The 19889-nt window shown below is 41.1% G+C and overlaps 1 protein-coding gene across 2 annotated transcripts in view; it reads left to right on the top strand.

The window, feature by feature from the left end:
• Positions 1-19889, top strand: part of LOC146830894 (fibrocystin-L-like) — a 1907335-nt gene that overhangs the window by 1364698 nt on the left and 522748 nt on the right. The window lies entirely within an intron of this gene.

Genomic DNA, 19889 nt, shown 5'->3' with positions numbered 1-19889 from the left:
AGAGATCCAGATATCGGATGCAACCTTAGTGACAACATTGACATGTCCTTCAGAAAACCACCTTCACTGAAAGACAGACGAACACAAAGCCACTTTGTGAGAGCACCCAGTGAATCATGGTTAACCAATAACCAAAAAGGTTTCATAAAATGCGACCTGTAAAATTGGGGAAAACATCAAGAGTCTGACAGACTTCAAACAACAACAATTCATCATATAATACAGGATCACATGTGAGACCACCTATGTAGTTTACATGATAATTTGTGACTGTGGCAAGAAATACATATGCAGCACCATTTGCCAAGTGAGAAAAATAATTCTGAAACATATAGGAGCAATCACCAATGGTGATACTAACTATGCTGTAACAAAACACTTTGAAACCCACGAAAAATACACCTGGAAGAATATCAAATACAGTAGGATCGCACATGTGCCAAACCACGAAAGAGGAGGAGACAGGACACTGACACTTAGACAACTTGAGTCTAAATTGATCATTAGATTCAGAACAAAACAACCTATGGGTCTCAATGCGGAAGAAGATCTATTTGTACATTTATAATCAAAAGGAATAATCTGAAAGTATCTATCAGTTATATATATTTGAGAGTTCTTTATCAAGAGGTGGGGAGAAATTCAGTCACTTAGACAGAAATTGAGTAAACAACAAGAGTCAAGAAAAGGATCCTAAGATAAACAGTGAAAGGACACTAACACATAAAACTAATCAAAACAAGACTGAGGACAGAGTATATGAATAGTACACTAACCCCTGATTGCAACAAAACTGGAGTGCGACATCCTTTTGTTTATTATATATTGGCATTGGCCAGTAGGTAGTTATGGTTAGGACCAAAGTTTCCATAGGAATTATTTTTTTGTTTTGCCAATAACTTTGGTGCCGCTTGATGAATCTTCATTAATCTTCATGAAATTCACCTCCTGTTGCACTGTTGGTTGTAAGTCCACTTAACTCCTGAGGGACCTTGGGGCCCAAGAAGCTCTCCTGGTACCTCCTGTAAGTCCTACACAGTGGAATTCCTGAGAGCTGGCTGGAGGCCCAGCACCCTTCCTCCACCATTCTGCAAAGCCAACTACTACTTAAAAAACTATAGAAATAAACTGAAATAAACAAAGGTTACAGGGACGTTATAGTTCGTCTCAGGTTTCACTCATGCAAAACCAGTGAATTTCATCAATTATAGTTAGTTGAGTTAACTACTGCCCAATGCATTGCTTATAACCTCACATATTAAATCCCTCATGACATGGTCAGTGACATCTCTGATGACATCTCAAATGATCGTTTGTGTATATGTTGCAAAAATTGAAAAAAATAAGTGCTTGTTTACAGTATAGCCCCTGGCTGGGCCAGGTCCCAGGGGCCTGCAATGTTAAAAAGTTGGAAAGGGGCCACATGTGGCCTACCCCCTGAGCTATGAAGTGCCCTGGGAACATCACCTTCCGGGGGCTTAATTTAGAAAATTGAGGGGGGGCCGTGTGGACCGCACTCCTCAGGCTTATTAGAGCTTTGGGGACCACCAACTCCCCAGGACTTTACTTAGAAAACGCATGGGGGCTGCATGGACCCCCCTGTGCAGGTTTAATAGAGCCCTAGGGACCACCACCTCCCCATGGCTTAATTGAAAAATTGGAGGAGGCTGCGCAGACCCCTCTTCCAGTGGCTCCTATGAGCCCTGGGGATCACCACCTCCCTGAGGCTTAATTCCAAAATTGGAGGGGGCCATGTAGATCCCCTCCTGTGGCTCTTAGGAGCCCCAGGGACCACCACCTCCCCGGATTGAAGCCTTGGATTTGAAAAGGAGGGGAGCTGCATGCCCCCCTCCCGGAGCCAATAATGGCTCTAGGGACCGCCACCCCACATGCCCAGCTCCCTATCTTTTGCCCAAGTGCCCACACTCAGGAGAAAGCATTTTCTTTTTACTTGGTGTGAGCTTTGACAGCACCCGCCAAGTAAGAACAAACAGTATCTCTGCTCCCAGCGTTTGAGAGCAGGGAAAGTTTTCATCTGTTTTCCTACCCGCTGTCAAGAAGGCAGGAAAACAGATTTAAAAAAGTGCTCCTACACACAGAGAGCAGCATATATGACTGCTCTCTCTGTGTGGGAGCAATGTCGTCTCCCACTACTTGCGGGGAGCCAGCAGGGACTGCAGGGGCATTGAGGATTCCCCCGTGGTCCCCAGTGCTGCACATTATCTTCCCTGGGTGCGCTCTAGGGCACCCAAGATCAAGTGGCTGGGCCCAGGAGGGGGTCTCCAGGCATTGTGGTACCCCTCCCCTTGAAATCTTTGGAGGAGGTGAATGCATCATTGATCTATGGGAGAACAATCAGATCTGTTGTGTCTGTGAAGAGTAATTTCTTTCTTGTCATCTGCTGGTGAGAGCAGAGTGAATGGTTCTCCCTGTTAATTACTCTGAGCAGGCAAATGCCCAAAATCATGTGCAAGCTCTGCCCATTTGGTCCGCCACTTTTTCCTTGGTAGTTTGCAAAGGTCTTTTTGCCTTTTCTCACGTTGATTGTCAGCTTACCAAAAGGCCCTCAAGCATGTTTCCCATCTATTCTTGATGCAGAGGAGTATGAGCACATCTCCATCAAACAAAGCAGCACTTACTTCATAAGGTTAAGAGGAAGTAGCCTTGTTTGGCGTAGGCCTGAGTGGAGCTTGTGGAGTTACTCTGCAGAATTCGGCGGGGTTGTCTAAAAACTCTGTTAAATTCCATGGAGTTCCGCAAGCAGGTGGAGTGTATGATCACTTCACTGTATTAATGAGAGGTCGCTATTACTGTCACGTATTGTACGAAAGATTGGTGGCATATCTCCACCATGACCATGATGCAGACAGTGCCCATCAAACAGTAATAACTCACTGGTGCTGTGCATGCTCTGCCAACCGCCCAGGTCCCTATTTGTTCCATTTCAGACCATTCACCAGAGATATCACCACCATTGTACTCTGAGCACTGAGAATCCTTTCCCATAATCTGGGTGTCACCAGATTTTTTCCTGTTAATGTGTCCTTCAATCATTTCAAATTTCACTAAGAGTGATCAGTGAACACTGTGGATAGAATTCCAAAAGAACAATTAAATCAACAAAAATATGGATACCAATATCACGCTGACAATTCAATTCAAATACCTTTATTCGGATTCCAGTTTTAGATCCATAAACGTACATTATTAAAACCAGGGGTGGCTCCTCCACTAGGGTGGAGGAGCATCACCCCACTGCTTTCTTGCAGTGCGAGAAGCAGAAACATAAAATGGTAATAACTACCATTTTATGTTCCTGCTTCTCGCACTGCGAGTAAGCAGAAGGAATTTGGTTGCAGGTGAGCGGGTGGGTGGGCTTGCTCTGTGAGCAGGGCGGTGGGCTTGCTCTGTGAGCAGGGCTATATAGGGGAGGAGTGGTGTGCCCACTCTTGAGTGAGCATGACTGGTTTGGTTGGCCCTCTGGTGCTGACCAAACCAGTCATAAGCACTGTGCCCTTCTCCATGCAGGCTGCAATGCAGCCTACATGGAAAACATGACCGGGCCATTAGCCCCTAGCTGGGCGGCGGCACAACCAATCACAATGCTGCTTGCAGCATTGTGGTTGGCTTAGAGGCGGGAGCCTAGCTGCCTGCTTCCTATTCCTGCCAGAGGCAGGAGAGCAGGAGAGGAGCAGAGACAATGCGGTACCCAGCTGTCAGGAAGGTAAGTTACATTGTTTATTGTTATTAAATTAAACCCGCCCGTGTGATGCCCCATAAGACCCCCTGCCCCATACCCACGAGTCATGCCGGCCACGACTGAATAAAACATATCATAAGATTTTTAAAACAATTCCATATACGTTACAATTTTGAGATTTCTACAGTAAAACAGTAACAAAAATCAATTTCTAAAAACCTCTTGTAATATCAAAAAGACAAAAACACATCATCCAAATCCTGACTTTCATTCAGCTTCGTAGACCAATTTATCCAGATGTATTAGTGATTTCCTTCTTTTTACAGCCCGAAGAATATAGCCTGGACTGCTCGGCAGGCTGTTTTGTTTTCAAGGATACATGTAAAGTTCATTGCATCCTTATAGAAAAAAAGATTTTCGGTTACAAAAAGCGATCATAGAAATGTCTGTCTAATGTCTTTATAAAATCTGCAGAATAGCAAAAAATCTTTCATGCACATTTGTTACTTTAACTCAGTAATCTGGTAGACCTGATAGAGTTGGACCAAATGTGTATCTTAACACACTTGTTTTTTTGCCTTCTCTACTATCTCTAACATGCCCCTGTTTCTCCAGGCAATTTGTTTTCAAATCTTTTTTGCCATATTGCAATATGCTTGCAGGGTTTCAAACTAACAGATCTTCGTCAACGTCTTTTAGTAACTTGTCCATGTATGCTAGCCATTGGATTTTACTGTAATATTTCAGGGCTAAGCAATCCTCAATTATAACCCAGGTGAACTTTGTTCCCTTCTTCTACCAGATATTATACTGATAACCTATTGCTCTCACATGTATTGTGTCAAAAAACATAGGGTATGTTTGTTTCTTTATCTATGATATACTCAAATGGGCACCTTGGTATGGCTAACAGAGGACAAAGAAATGCATTTTCACAAGTTTGTAATATGGAGATGTTGGCATTGCCCCACACATTTGTCCTGTATGTTGCAACCTGGATACACTTGCTACTGTATAATTTGAGCACGTCACGTATAGGTCTATTACCTATCTTGCTGGAAAATCTAAAAACAGCCTCCACAACTCTAATTTTGTCAGATCTATGTGTGGGCCCCAGTTGCAGTTATAAGAAAAAAATGCACCTAAGTAAGAGAATCTTTGAACTTCAGCCAGTTTAAAGTCCCTCACAATGTGGTTCTTTTTCTTGGCCCTCCCTGTCCACAGACCATCACATATGTTTTAGCCAGGTTTAATTTTAAATGCCTCTGCTCCATGTATGCGACAAAGGAATCGATCAGCTGTTGTAGACCATTTGCAGTTCTGGATATCAGAACTGCATCGTCTGCATACAGAAGCAGAGGGGCTGGGCAGGGACCAATTTTCGGGGGATCAGTGGTCAGCTCTTGTCAAGTTTTGTCTACCCAAAAATATACAATGCAAAGAGGAAAGGTGCAAGGACACAGCCTTGTCTAAAACCCCTAGAGACCATAAAACTTGGAATACACTCACCATACATCCCAAATCTATTGTGCTGTCATCCACAGATACAGTTAATTAAATGTCAACAGGAGATTTTCAAGCCAATCAGTCACCTGTCTTCCACAATTTCCATTTTACGTAATGACTTCCCATGAAAGAAATGTAAATGAGAAGTAATTAATGCACATTTGATGCATAGACTCATCTAAGAAGAAGTAGGTGATAGAGCACCTTTGTGGAGAATTGTAGCAGCTATGAGTTCAGTGGGAAATGTTGAAAACATCGAGCACAGAATGCAAATGTTAATCCAACGAACTGCAGCAACTTGAAGCACCTGCTGGTCATGTCTTGGCTCATGGTTTTGGGTGAAAATCGATGCAGGCTGGTATTGAATATCATAAATGTTGGCAAGACATCCTAGTATATTACCTGCTCATAGCTGGCATGTGCTGCGATCTAGGGGACACGAGCATCGATCCTAGCCAACTTAGGATTCCAATCTTGTTAAAGTTGACAAATTTAGTAATAGCAATGTGTTACTAGCAGTGCTTAGAAATCACAGGAATATTGTATGAAGCGCAACATAAAAACAAGTTTGTAGTATTAGCTTTCTTGTGCTGAGTGGAGCTAGGATCTCTTTTCATGTGACCTACTACAACCTCTCTGCTGCTTAGTGCCTATGGGACTGTTCACTCTCAGGGTATTAACCAGAGAACTATAACCAGTTGCATTGCATGGCCCACAAGTCAACAAAAAAACAACTCCTGTTTAAAGTGCTTAACAATGTGTAGTACTTTCATGCTGCCTGCACATCATGGCTTTGATGCTCAGGTGGAGTTTTGAGCTGGGAGCTATATTTATAGATCGAAGCTGAAAGTCAGATTAAAATGTTATGGAAGTTGAGAATTAGAGCGTACCAATGAATGCAGTAGGTTGCAAGGTTGGGTCTTTTAGACAGTTCTCCTTACATAGCATCTGCTGAGCTAAACATAGTAAAGAAGTCCTTAAAGTCAAATGAAGGAGAAATGGTGTCAACGACAGAACCAGGATTTAGGAGGAAGAACACACAAAAACATACGTATTTTAAGGGAAACACTCTTAACTTAAAGTTGAGATTGGTTTGGGTAAATTTCCCCTCATAGGACAGCATTGGACATTCAGGGCCCGATTCACAGAACTAACTTAAGACAAAATCCTAAACTTACTACCATTTTGGTATTCACAGAAGGCACTTACTCATTTTGGTATTCACAGAAGGCACTTACTCATTTCGGTATTCACAGAAGTTAGGAGTCCTAACTTTAGGACTCCTAAATGCCTTCTGTGAATACCGAAAGTCTTAAAATTAGGATTTTTCTCAGTTTAGTAGTAGTATAGTTAGGACTCCTAACTTTAGGACTCCTAAATGCCTTCTGTGAATACCGAAATTCTTAAAATTAGGATTTTTCTCAATTTAGTAGTCCTAAATTTAGGACTCCTAACTTTAGGACTCCTAAATGCCTTCTGTGACTACCGAAAGCCTTAAAATTAGGATTTTTCTCAGTTTAGTAGTAGTATAGTTAGGACTCCTAACTTTAGGACTCCTAAATGCCTTCTGTGAATACCGAAAGTCTTAAAAATAGGATTTTTCTCAATTTAGTAGTCCTAAGTCTAAATTTAGGACTACTAAATTGAGAAAAATCCTAATTTTAAGAATTTCGGTATTCACAGAAGGCATTTAGGAGTCCTAAAGTTAGGAGTCCTAACTATACTACTACTAAACTGAGAAAAATCCTAATTTTAAGACTTTCGGTATTCACAGAAGGCATTTAGGAGTCCTAAAGTTAGGACTCCTAACTTCTGTGAATACCGAAATGAGTAAGTGCCTTCTGTGAATACCAAAATGAGTAAGTGCCTTCTGTGAATACCAAAATGGTAGTAAGTTTAGGATTTTGTCTTAAGTTAGTTCTGTGAATCGGGCCCTCAATAATTATTAGTCATGCATAATGTAATAATGGCCATGTTGTACGTATTAATAAAATCAGTTATTTCAAAAATTTGTTATCGATTTCACTGTTCCAGTTGTATTGCACACTTACTTGCCATACTGTAAATGAAATGTGTGGGGTTGAGGATGTTTTGGGCGGGTGTGAGGCATCATAAGAGAAATGTTAAACAATAAGCTTTTGGTCCCCTCCGTGGAGAAGGGGGACTAGGTGGAGGTCTTCTGCCAAGGCATATAGGGGTGCAGCACCATCCTCCAGATGCTGCTGCGGGTGGATACCTCCTCTTTGTCTGGACTCTGGAGCTCTTGGCTTCTCCATGTTGGCCCTCATGGAATTCGAAAAGTGTCTACATGCCGCCCGGACAAGATGTATATGGCATGGTAAGTGGAGCCAGAGAGCCATCCAAAGGGCTCATGCCTCAGCTGCCTGTGCCACCACCTTGTAGTGGTGACCTCCCAGGCCCAACAGGGCAAGAGCTGAGGCTGCCAAAACCAACTTTGAGTCTCTGCACTCCCATAACCCTCACGTCTGTCCCACTGGGATCATCAAGGAAGAACTCCAACTGCCAGAGGACCACTCAGGTCGGACAGAGGCAAGGTGCAGACGCCATGGCCAATCAGCAATCTGGAATATTGTGCGGTGCACTAGGACTGGATAAAGGGCCAACAGTCCCTCGATCCTAGGTCATCTTGTTTGTAGCAGTACCGGCTACCACTTCAAACAAGTACCAGAATATGTTCCACCATGGCATTGGTTGGTGTACGACCCGGAAGTGCTATTATGATAGATGCATGGCACCAAGAAAAAATAAACAATGAGCAAGGGACTTAAGTTCTTTAACTAGGAGGCGGTGAGCGTCAGTAAACTTCGCTAAGCAGCAGTCAGCTGAGATTATGCCAAACCATGCTCTCCAAGCAGAGCATGGAGTCGGAAAAAATCTGCATACTCTGTAGGCAAACGGTTGTACTGCCAACCCCTAGTTTGGTGGAGATTCCCCTCTTTGCAGTCTGGTCCAGCAAGGATAAATGTTATCACAGATTTGTGGATCAAGACCTCGAGGAACAATACCATTTCTGAAATTATATACACACAAGGTCAATGGAGACATTTCTTTGTGGTCTATTATGCAGCTGTAGGGTAGATAATGCTCTAGACATTTACCCAACAAGGTAGTACTCACTAATTAGCCAATACAAAGTACTCCAGTTGGGTAGACATTTTGTGCCAAACTATGGACTCTTGTTGGCTAAAGAGGCAGGTGAGTTTCCGTTCTGTCCCAGTCACTAATACAGCTACTGACATACCCACATGGATACTCATACACCCATACAGTCACTCTTACATACACTCATGGACCCATACAGTCACTCAAACACCCAGTCACACACCCATTCAGCACTCACTCACACACACACCCATAGTCACTCACTCACACACACCAACAAAACCACTCGCATACCTACTCACAGATCCATACAGACACTTACACACACATTCACACACCTACATAACCACTCACACACCCACTTGCAGACCCATACAGCCACTCACATACTGAATCATACACCTATTCAGTCACTGATACATACACTCACAGACCCAGACAACAACTCACATACCCACACATACATGCACACAATGATTCTCCACTCTCACCTCTATTCACAGACCCACACAGTGACTAACACACTCACTCACATACCCATACAGTCACTCACACACCCACTCGCAAATCCACAGAACCACTCACACACCCACTGACAGATCCATACAGCTACTCACACACCTACTCACAGACCCATATAGACACTAGCCAATTCACATACCCACACAAGTACTAACACAACCACTCACATATCCACTCACACACCCATACAGCCACTCACATACCCTAAAAGTTACTCCCACTCATATACCTACATTGACACTTAATCATCCAATCATAGATCTATATGGCCACTCATACACCCAGTCACCAACCCATACAACCACCAACATACCCACAGAACCACTCACACATCCATTAACAGACCCATACAGCTGCTCACATACCCACTCACAGACCCATACAGCCATTCACATACCAACTCACTGACCCATACAGCCATTCACATACCCATATAGCCACTCACAAACACACCCTCATATAGATCCATACAGCCACTCAGGCACCCACTCGCCAACCCATACAGCCACTGACAGATCCATACAGCCTCTCACACACCCACTCTCAAAGGTTACAGATACAGCTACGAAATAAAATGTAATAAACATGGAAATTCATTGAAAAACCAAAGGTTACAGGGACATGATAGTTGGGAAATAGAGTAAAATAAGACTTCACTCGTACAAAGCCAGTGAAATTCAGCAGTAATTTCTACCTGAGCTAACTATAGTGTCCGCACATAACTCATGACATCACTGATGATTCATTTGTATGTAAACAGCTGGCAAAATGAAGCTAATGATGACATCAGTTGTACAGCGGTCCCAGGCTAATGATTCTGGGCATGCGAAGCGTACACTCTGATGCTAAGCTGGGACAGGTTTTATTGATAATTGCAGCATTTTTTAACAGAGCGTCTTTTTGAGGCTCTGCCTAGAGCCTTTTTTGCTAACAGTAAGTTGTGAATGTTTTTGTGAATGTCATACCCTCAGGCACTTCCATGTTACCGCTAAACTGTGTTATTACCAAACCAAAGTCTCTTAGGCAGGCCCTTTCCTTGGTAGATGTGGGCGGAACTCTGCAGAATTCCAGAGTTTTTATGTAACTTCATGGAATTCCACGGAGTAAAAGTCAGTGAATTTTACTCACCCCAAATATATATATATCTAGTTGAAGGGTGCAGTTGAAATGAGTAGGTCTGTTTCTCTGGCGCACATCCACATTGCAAAAGAAAAAGAAAAAAAATTAATATAGATATGTATTTTCTAAAAAGCAAAGGTTACAGAGACATTATAGTTAGGAAATAGACATTTTAAAAACCTTACAATTCACACAAAAAGAAACCCATGACTATAACTTGACCCCCTACAATGAGATCACTGATGACATGATTGTGTTTTCCAAAAAGTTCTGAGTGTTAAAGATTTATACTAAGATACTACAAAAGTGAAATGAGTATACGTTGTGGACTGCCAATGAGTGATACTACTTGCAACACATATTATGTGCATGGCTGTGTGATTGTGTATGCATGTGTGACTAGGTGTCTGAGTGGCTTTATGGGTGTGTGACTGGTTTTATGGGTAAGTGAGTGGCTGTGTGAGTCTGTATGGATGATGAAGTAACTGTATGTGTGGCTGTGTGGGTAAGTGAATGGGTGTGTCAGTGGTGTATGAGTGAGTGAGTGGTTATGTGAGAGGCTGTATAGGTGAGTGCTGGGTTATGCGAGTGGCTGTATGGGTGAGTGAGTGCATTTATAAGTGGTGTATGGGTGAGTGTGACTGACTGTATGGGTGAGTGAGTGAATGTGAGAGTGGTTGTATGGGTGAGTGTGTGTTTGTATCAGTGACTATAGAAGTGAGTGAGTGCATGTGTTAGTATCTGTATGAATTAGTGGGTGAGTAACTGTATAGGTGAGTGAGTGGCTGTATGAGTGGCTGTATTGCTGTGTGCAATTGTGCATGAGTGGCTGTATGGGTCAGCTAATGGTTGTGTGAGTGGATGTATGAGTGTGTGGATGTGCGAGTGGCTCTATGGATTAGTGAGTGGATATGTGAGAACTTGTATGGGTCTATGAATGGGTATAAAAGTGGTTATGTTGGAGTGGGAGAATGAAAGGTTTTATGGGTTGGTGAGTGGGTGTGTGAGTGGGTAATTACATGATGTCATCAGTGATGTTATTTGAGATGTCATCAGTAATGTCACTGACCATGTAATAATGAGGTCATAAGCAGTGCATTGCGGGGGGTAAGTTATAGTTATCTCAGGTAACTGCTGAATTTCCTTGGCTTTGAACGAGTGAAATCTGAGCCTAACTATAACTTCCTGGTAACCTTTGCTTTTTCAGTGAATTTCTAAGGTTTTAAAATTCTATTTCCTAACTATAACGTCCCTGTAACTGTTGACTTTTCAGTAAACTTCTACATTTTAAAAAAAAGTTTTATTTCCTAACTGTAAGCTGTAAACGTTGAGAATGGGTGGGTGAGTGGCTGTATGGGCCTGTGTATGTATGTGTGAGTGGCTGTATGGGTCTGTGACTGGGTGTGCGGGTGCCTGTGTGGGTCTGTAAGTAGGTATGTAAGTGCCTTTGTAGGTCTGTGACTGGGTCTGTGACTGGCACTATGGGTCTGTGAATAGATATGTGTGAATGGCTGTGTGGGGCTATGAGTGGGTATGTGAGAGCCTGTGTGTGTAAGTGATTGGGTGTATGAGTGGTGCTATGGGTCTGTGAGTAGATGAGTGAGTTCCTGAATGGATCTGTGAGTGAGTGTACGAATGCCTGAGTGGGTCGGCGAGTGGGTGTGTGAGTGCTTGTGTGGGTCTGTGAGTAGGTCTGCGACTGGCACTATGGGTCTGTGAGTGCCTGTGTATGTCTGTGAGTGGGTGTGTGAGTGGTGCTATGGGTCTGTTAGCAGGCTAGTGAGTGCCTGTGTGGGACTGTGAGTGGTTGTGTGAGTACCTTTTGGGTCTGTTAGTGGGTGTCTAAGTGCCTGTATGGGTCTATGAGTAGGAGTCCCTGTGTGGGTTTGTGACTGGTTTTGAGTGGTGCTATGGGTTTGTGAGTGATTGTGTGAGTGTCTGTTTTTCACATTTTTGACACAGTTTTGTGATTCATTATGATTTTGGTAGAATTTTTTTGTGCTTTTTTGCTTTGGTGGGATCCCTGGGGGGCCGTAGGACCAGAGCTAGGGAGCCAGTATATTCCTACACTGCCACATTTATTTTTAAATGTTTTTTTTGGGACTTAGCTGCTAACACTCCCTGGTTGATGTGTTGGCAACCAATTAGATATCAGCACTGGGACTGTCGGATCCTCAAAGGATCTGTGCCTCTAGATATCTAAATTTGGATATCATTTAATTCCTCCAAGACTACTGAACAGATTTACACAAAATAACCAAAATTTTGATCTGCAGAACACAATCTACCTTTCGTCAAATTTGGTGTTATTCCATCCAGCAGTTTGGGCTGTAGTTGTGTTCAAATCTCCTATTAGAATTAACACAGTAAACACACTATTTTGAAATCCCCCCTTTTCACGTCCCCCACTTGACGGATTACCCCAAAACCTTCCATGCATTACTAGAATCACCAGCAAACTGTTTTTGGAACACTTCTAGAAGATTTGTCAAACTGCGCCAAAGATATAGGCAAGTCTAAAAACACTTTTCCTATGGAAACTAAGTCAGAACTATGACTACCTACTGGTGACCGCCAGTAGGTAATATATTTATTAGACTAGATTTCTCAGGCAAGATGAGGCTGTATCAAATAAGCACCAGACAAAGGGGAAGGGGGAAAACGAACAAGTAACAAGGAGATCCCCTAAACAAGAAGATCAAAGGGGAGCAAAAGGAGGCCGAGGAGCATAAAACAAAAAGCAATAATCAGGAGAAAATAATAGAATCATTGTTTCCTCAAAAAATATAGATTAACATCATATGAGACTACTAAATAAAGGACTAACCTTCTGCCCCAACTCTAGGTTTAACCTTGTGAATGCTAGAATTGATCTTTATAAATGTACTAGAAAAATCAAATTGAAGAATTCTATGCTCTAAAGGAACAAAAGTGAAAGAAAGAAGAAGTCAAACCCATAAATCAGCGATAAAGGCTAGGGAAATGGATCCATTATAGACCTTAACTAGCTTGGAAATGGAAGTCTCTTGGATTGAGTTTCAAAAAATATATAATATGTCTGATTTAGCACTATGTGAGCATTTGGGAATTTTGACAGATGTAGCAATAGAGAGTGGTTGTCAGTCAAAATCTAAATTCTGCCCCAGCTTCCTGCTGGAAACAAAATGTACCTATTTCAGAAAGTTATAGTGGAAGCATTAATTAAAATGGTGTCACAAGGAATGAATAGCAGAATGAACTCTCGGAATAATATGACAAAAAAGAATGGGAAGCATTGAAAGATCTACAACGAGATGAAAGTGGAATAATGAAATCAAGTGACAAAAAATGCAACATTGTGATTCTCAGCCATGAAAAATACATGGTAGAAGCCAACAGGAAATTAAACCACAGAGATCATTACAGAAAACTCCCTGGTGTCCCCAGTGAAGAACATATGCAAACCTTTCATCTAATGTTAAATGAATGACATATTAACGGTATTTAAGATGTGGAAGAATATAATTATTTAATAACAACTCATTCTATCATGTTCATGATCTACTTTCTTCCAAGAATACACAGAAATAAGACAGATACTCAAGGAAGACCTATTGTTAGTTCAATAGGCTCTTTGCTTGAAAATACCTCAAGGTTCATTTATATATTTGTATTCCCATCTTTAAAAGATCTCTGATCATACCTACATGACTCACAAGATTTTTAAATAGAATCAATGATCTGCCATGGAAGCCCAACTACAATATGGCTACAGTGGATGTAGCCACATTATATACTTCAATTCATCACACAAATGGGATAGAAGTGTGTAGCTACTTCCTGCAGACCCGCTCCATCTCTCTTTTCAAACATTCAAACATGTTGATAGAAATGATCAAGTTCTGCCTCGATCACAATGTTTTTTTATTCAACAAAAAATATTTTTTACAGGCACAGGGAACAGCAAATGGGCACATTGTTTGTGCCCATGTATGCTAACCTACTAATGGGATGGTGGGGAGCAGAATAAGCATGCAGTGAGCAAAATAAAGTAAACATGGAGCAAGTAATCTTGTGGGTTATTTTTATAGACAATCTTTTTTTAATCTGGTAGGATGAACAATCTGATTTGGTTATGTAAGATCTTTGAATCACAATGGACAGAATTTGCAATTCACTTTTGTCATCGAGGACAAGGAGATTAATTATTTGATTATTGGAGTTTACATAGAAAGAGGCAACATTTGTTCAAAACTGTATAGAAAACCCACTAGCACCAGCAGCATATTGCATGCAAATTGTGTGCTTACCCAAATCCTTAAAATTGAGTGTCCCATATGGGGAATCTTTTAGAGCCAGACTGAGTTGCCCAGAGGAATCTGAATTTAACCAATAGGCAAAGGAAATGTATGAGAGATTTCAAACAAGGGGTTATCCAGATATGGTCCTGAGAGATGCCCTTTAGAGAGCCGGAATCAAAAAATGAGAAATATTTCTGGCAATAAAATCCAGAGGGGCTACATCTGATAATGAGACACAAATTACAAGATATATATCCCTGATATGATGTATTCAATAGGAGAGTGAGAGAATTGCTGTAAGAGAATTGGAAGTTTTTAAAGATGGATGATGACCTTAAAAACGTACTCCCTGAATCTCTGAACATTACTTATGGAAAATCAGCATCCTTAGGGGATCTCCTCACAAGAAGCTAGGAGACACCTGATAGTATGATGAGAGGTAGCTCTTTGAATTGGCTAATGAGTAAACAGAAGTGTTTTTGGAAATACCCCAAATGCAAGACCCGTGCTTATGGATTTAATACCACAGAATTCAAAACAATATATGGAAACATGAAGTGAATACACAAATGTATTAGATGGGAAACAAATTCTGTGGTATATGGTCTAGATTGCACTTGTGGAATGAAATACGTGGGTAGCACCATTTTTAAACTTAAACTCCATATTCTGCAACACCTCTGAGTGATAAAAAAAATCAAGATTTTCAATATGCCATGGTAAAGCACATCTGGGAGGTGCATGAGGGAAAAGTAGATCAAATTAAATGTTATGATGTGAAGCATATTGCAAAAACACCTCGAGGAGTAAATAGAGAGTTAGAACTCCACAGAGAAGAATCAAAAATTATAATATTAATGGGTACTGGGATTCTTCATGGACTAAATGCAGATGCGGAGTTGTATATTAATTTGTAACTCTTGATTTGCAGTTTTAACCGTTGAAGACTTCATTCGAATGGAATTTAGATCTATGAAATATTCTTTGCTATGAAAATGTGATGTCCAATCTCTAATAGTATTAACAGCTGGTATTTGAAATGACAAACATGAGAAATCTAATGGTAATTCAAGAGGGTAGTTGGGAGTCTCTGTAGAAAAAAAAGAGGTTATGTATTCATATAATAAAAAAATAATAGATTATATGCATGGATTTTTTATAGGAGAAATATTTTCACATTGTTGCAAATGATAAATAAAATTAGATGATTTATTATAAAAGACTTAGGGGCCCATTATGATATTGGGCGGATCACCACCGCCGGGTCGGCGGAGGCCACTGCTGGGCTGGCGTTGGCGATCCGCCCGCCAAATGTCCCTGGTTCACCCCCTGCCATATTAGTATGGCAAGGGGCACCGCAGCAGACGGAAAGACCGTCCACCGCTTTTCCGCTGGTAGGATTTCCAGCCGGGCAGAAAAGGGACACAATATGGTGGCGATGCCTTGCTGGCACCAACATCAATATTTGTATGCCTGCGGTTTCATACCTTTCCATGGCGGAGACTCTACCATGGAGGGGCATGCGGGGAAAACTTTGGGGGCCCATTGCAGGCCCCCGGGGATGGGGGCCTGCAGTTGGGGGGTACCTATGGTACCCTCCTACATTGGCATGCACAAGGTGGCAGGCACCGCGCAGTGCCTGTCACGTTGTGCATGCATTGTTTACATTGCGGCGAGTGCTGCTTACAGCACTGCCCGCCTCAATGTAAAAAATGTGGAATGCGACCGCCAGGGTGGCGGTCGCATCCTGATTGGCATGGCGGGACTGCTGCACCTAATGGCTGGCGATCCCGTTTGCCATTGCGGTGCCACCCGCCATAGTAATAGGCCCCTTATTGTTCTTACTTTATCAAACAAGGGTTGATGAAAATGCAGTCTCAAAAAGGTACATCTTTTAAGGGGGGTTGTATAAGGTTAAAATTTGAGGAATGTATTCATAACCGTTTGTACATACAAAATAAGGTAACCCCCTACTACATTAATTTGAGGTCAGGGAACAGGGGGAACAAAAAAGAACAACTATGTCAAACAGTATCCCTCTAGACCTAAATTGCTTTACTTAGTGTGGGTATACATGGAGATAAATATCACAACTATATATGCATTTTTTTAACTTTTTTATTCATATTGTATTCATTTTGTAATTAATTTTTAGTTATATTTTTCATAGTTGATTGCTTCTTTAAATAGTTTTTCTCATACAATGAAATTCATTTCTTATTAGTAAATGAACAGACTATACATAAATGGTTTTATCTTATTTGTAAAATACTAAATCAGAAAAAAAAATGTTTTGATAGTTGTCAAAGCATACAGATTTCAAAAATAGTACAAAAGATAACCCCACACCAATCACACCTCTAAAATTACTCCATGCATATCACTTTCATACAACACCTTTCATACTACACCCCAAGGATAAGGAACAGCGGGTGCAATGCTCGTCCGAACAAGGGCGAGCCGCTAGGTCCTCTGAAAGTATGTTAGACGTTGGGGTGTTTCATACAAGTTGGTCGACGCACGTTTCGGTGGCCTAATTTTCTTCAGATGCCACCTTCCTCAGGACCTGTTGCTACGTGTATAAATCACGGGCAAAGGTGGGGGCCTGAATTTCTGGAAATCAATAGGAATATATTACAAAACATGTTTTTTGTGTGATATCATTTTACCATGTATAGATCCCACAGGAGAATATACAATTTATCTCCAAAACGTTAATTTTTATAAGCTCTATTCAACTGTCAGGCCAGCAATAGCGCTACTAAATTCATTGCCCTCAAAATGACATTACGAGTATTGCAATAACGAGAAAAAGGAAAAGAAAACAGGATGGATAAACGGTAGGGAGAGTGTATAATCTTGTCTTCTGGATCTGCATTTATTCACATTTGATACTAAAGAGCATTGTCACATACTCCAATTGTTAGATATGCGGTATAGGGTTTGATACTAACAGTCTTTCTATTCTTTCCAAATCGAATAAGAAAGGGGGAGAAATAACTGAGTCTACCTGGTATAAGGTGACGGAGCTCACTAGTAGTAGTGTTTAAACATGTCGTTTCCTTTTTTGAGAAAAGACTGCTTTGCTCTGGCTGTCACTGTAACCGTTTGTATTCTTTTATATTTTCTCCTCTTAATTCTTTTTTCTTTTCTTTTGAAGATATAGTACTGTATACGATTTTTGCACATATGAAAAAAACATGTTTACAAAACAATGTTTATGAAAAAATATGTTTACATAGAAAAAATATGCTCTTTAATTAGATTTACAATCGAATCATCTTCCTAAGCATTTGTAATTATTTTCGTAAGTTATTATGCATTGTCAATGTAAACAAATGTACATTTTTATACATAGGAATTCAATCTTAATAGATATATACTTTTCTAGAGGGACTTAAAAGGGTCAAAATGTGAGGAATGGTTTTATTATTTTATAGTTCCTCCTTTTTATCTTTCTCTTTTTAAAAGAATAGTACTGTGTGCGATTGTTGCACATATGAGAAATATGTTTACAATTGAATTATAAAATTTTAAATGCATAGTAAAGATTGCATTGAACTTAAATCATCTTCTCTATTTGCACCTTAATTTCGTAATGAATTATGATATGGCAATGTGAAGAAATGCACTTAATCGCACTTTGAATGATTTTATACCTCTTACATAAAGATTATACATTCTCTTTGATTACCTATGGAATAGAATAGACTAATGAAATTGCAAGAAGCAGTTATATAAAAAGGGATTTAATATAAACAACTCACCTCCTTCTTTTCGTTAACTTTGATTTCCAATGTTTGTTTGACCTTCTTTTTAAATTAATATTCCTCTCTCTGGCAGATGCATTTCCATAGATTTTAAAGTTTCTCTTTTGTAAAATGTGTGTGTACTCTTTGACCAGTTTATGATTTATTATGGACATTTCGGTTACTTTACCAACATTTCTTGAATGAGACAAAATTGAAACCAAAGAAGGATAAAAATGTATATTAAATATAAAAACAAAACAAAAATTGAACTGTTGGAAAGAAATACTGAAGGTAAAATGTGCCTATTGTTATAAGATGCAGTAGTCTCTTTAAAAATGCTTTCTGCATCTTGCAAACTCTATGACCCTTTTGATGGTGATATAAAATAAAATAAAAGTTTTTTTCTATACATGGACCGTGCTGCGTTTTTCTTTGCCCTGTCTAGTATGCTGGTGGCAGTCGTCAGTAGGTAGTTATATTAGGACTTAGTTTCCATTGAAAAAGCGTTTCTTGATTTGCCGATAACTTTGGAGCCATCGTGAAGTGGGGGCCGAGAAAAAGGGGGGTCCCAAATCACTTTGTCTCCATGTTAATTTCCATAGGAAAGTTTTGACATGGCTACAGCCGGAAGTGCTGAATGGAATTACACAAAATTTGGTAGAAAGGTAGCTCTTGGTTCAGAAAGCACTCCTTTTGTTAAATGGTGTAAATCCATTCAGTAGTTTTTCTGAGAAATGTAAAGATTTCTCAGATATACAACGGTGGCTGCGGTGGATCCGCAAACCCTCCCGGTCTCGTGCCTGAGATCCGATTGGCTCCCAACACTTCAAGCCAGGAAGTGTTGGCACCCATCTTGTGACTCGGTTTAAAAAATAAAGAAAAGGGGGCAGGGTCAAAACATCCTGAGCCCCTAGACCCGTTCAGGGTCAAAATAAACAACAACAAAAATTAGGCTAGGGGACCTCATCCCCCCACTAGCAGTGCACAGACAGGCTTGTTTGCAGAGACGTGGAGAAAGGGGCATGGCACGCAACCCCCTCTCAGCAATCCCACTGTGCGGGGCTTACTGGTATTAACAGGTGGGCTAGTTGACCCCTAAAGGCCTTCAGCAGCAAAGGGGACTTCATCCCCCTACCAAGAGTGAGCCAGGAGACACTTTTGCAGAGTACTAGAGAATGGTTGCTGGCTTTGTTTTTTTTCTTATAAGGAAGGGGGACTACATGCCCCCCTTCCCTTGACCCCTTTGGGTCCTGGGGACCCCAACACCCAGGGCCTGACCTATTTTTTAAATTTGAAAAGCAAAATGGGATGCCGATTTTGGTCCCGGGATCCCCATCCCATGGAGCTAGGCTTTTAATAATTTATGATAATAAAAGGGAAGGGGGCTGCACAGGGCATCACAACCTTTGAAAGAGACACCACTGTGGGACTTACCCGCCGCCCACCCGCCAGACCACTATAAAGTCGTAACCTAGTGTGCGGGCTGGGTGAGTCATAATCTAGCAGGCGGACAGTGGTGAGTCATGTGTGGGAGAGTGGCAGTGGAGTACCGCCTGCTCCCGCACCATCAAAACTCCTAATCACCCTCCCTATTGGATACCTGGGTGATAAAAGTGAAGTATATGCAGTAATGCGAAGTAAAAAAGATGATAGGGGCTCTAATTTAGTTTGGATGGAGCCTAAAGATGCAAAGATTGGTAGCAGGGGTGGGGGACAAGTAAAGAGGAAGAGGAGGTTTTGAAACTCCCGGTCTTCTGTGGGGAGATTGGTTCATCTGGCAGCATGTTTATCACCTCTGTGAGAAAAACTGCAAAATAAATATGCATGTCCGCTCTCAATTGATTGGTTTCTATTTGTAACAACTAAATAATGATGGATTGCAATGTG

The sequence above is a fragment of the Triturus cristatus genome, chromosome 5_1, assembly GCF_964204655.1.
Source record: "Triturus cristatus chromosome 5_1, aTriCri1.1, whole genome shotgun sequence".
Lineage (NCBI taxonomy): Eukaryota > Metazoa > Chordata > Amphibia > Caudata > Salamandridae > Triturus > Triturus cristatus.
This window is presented reverse-complemented; position numbering and strand designations above follow the sequence as displayed.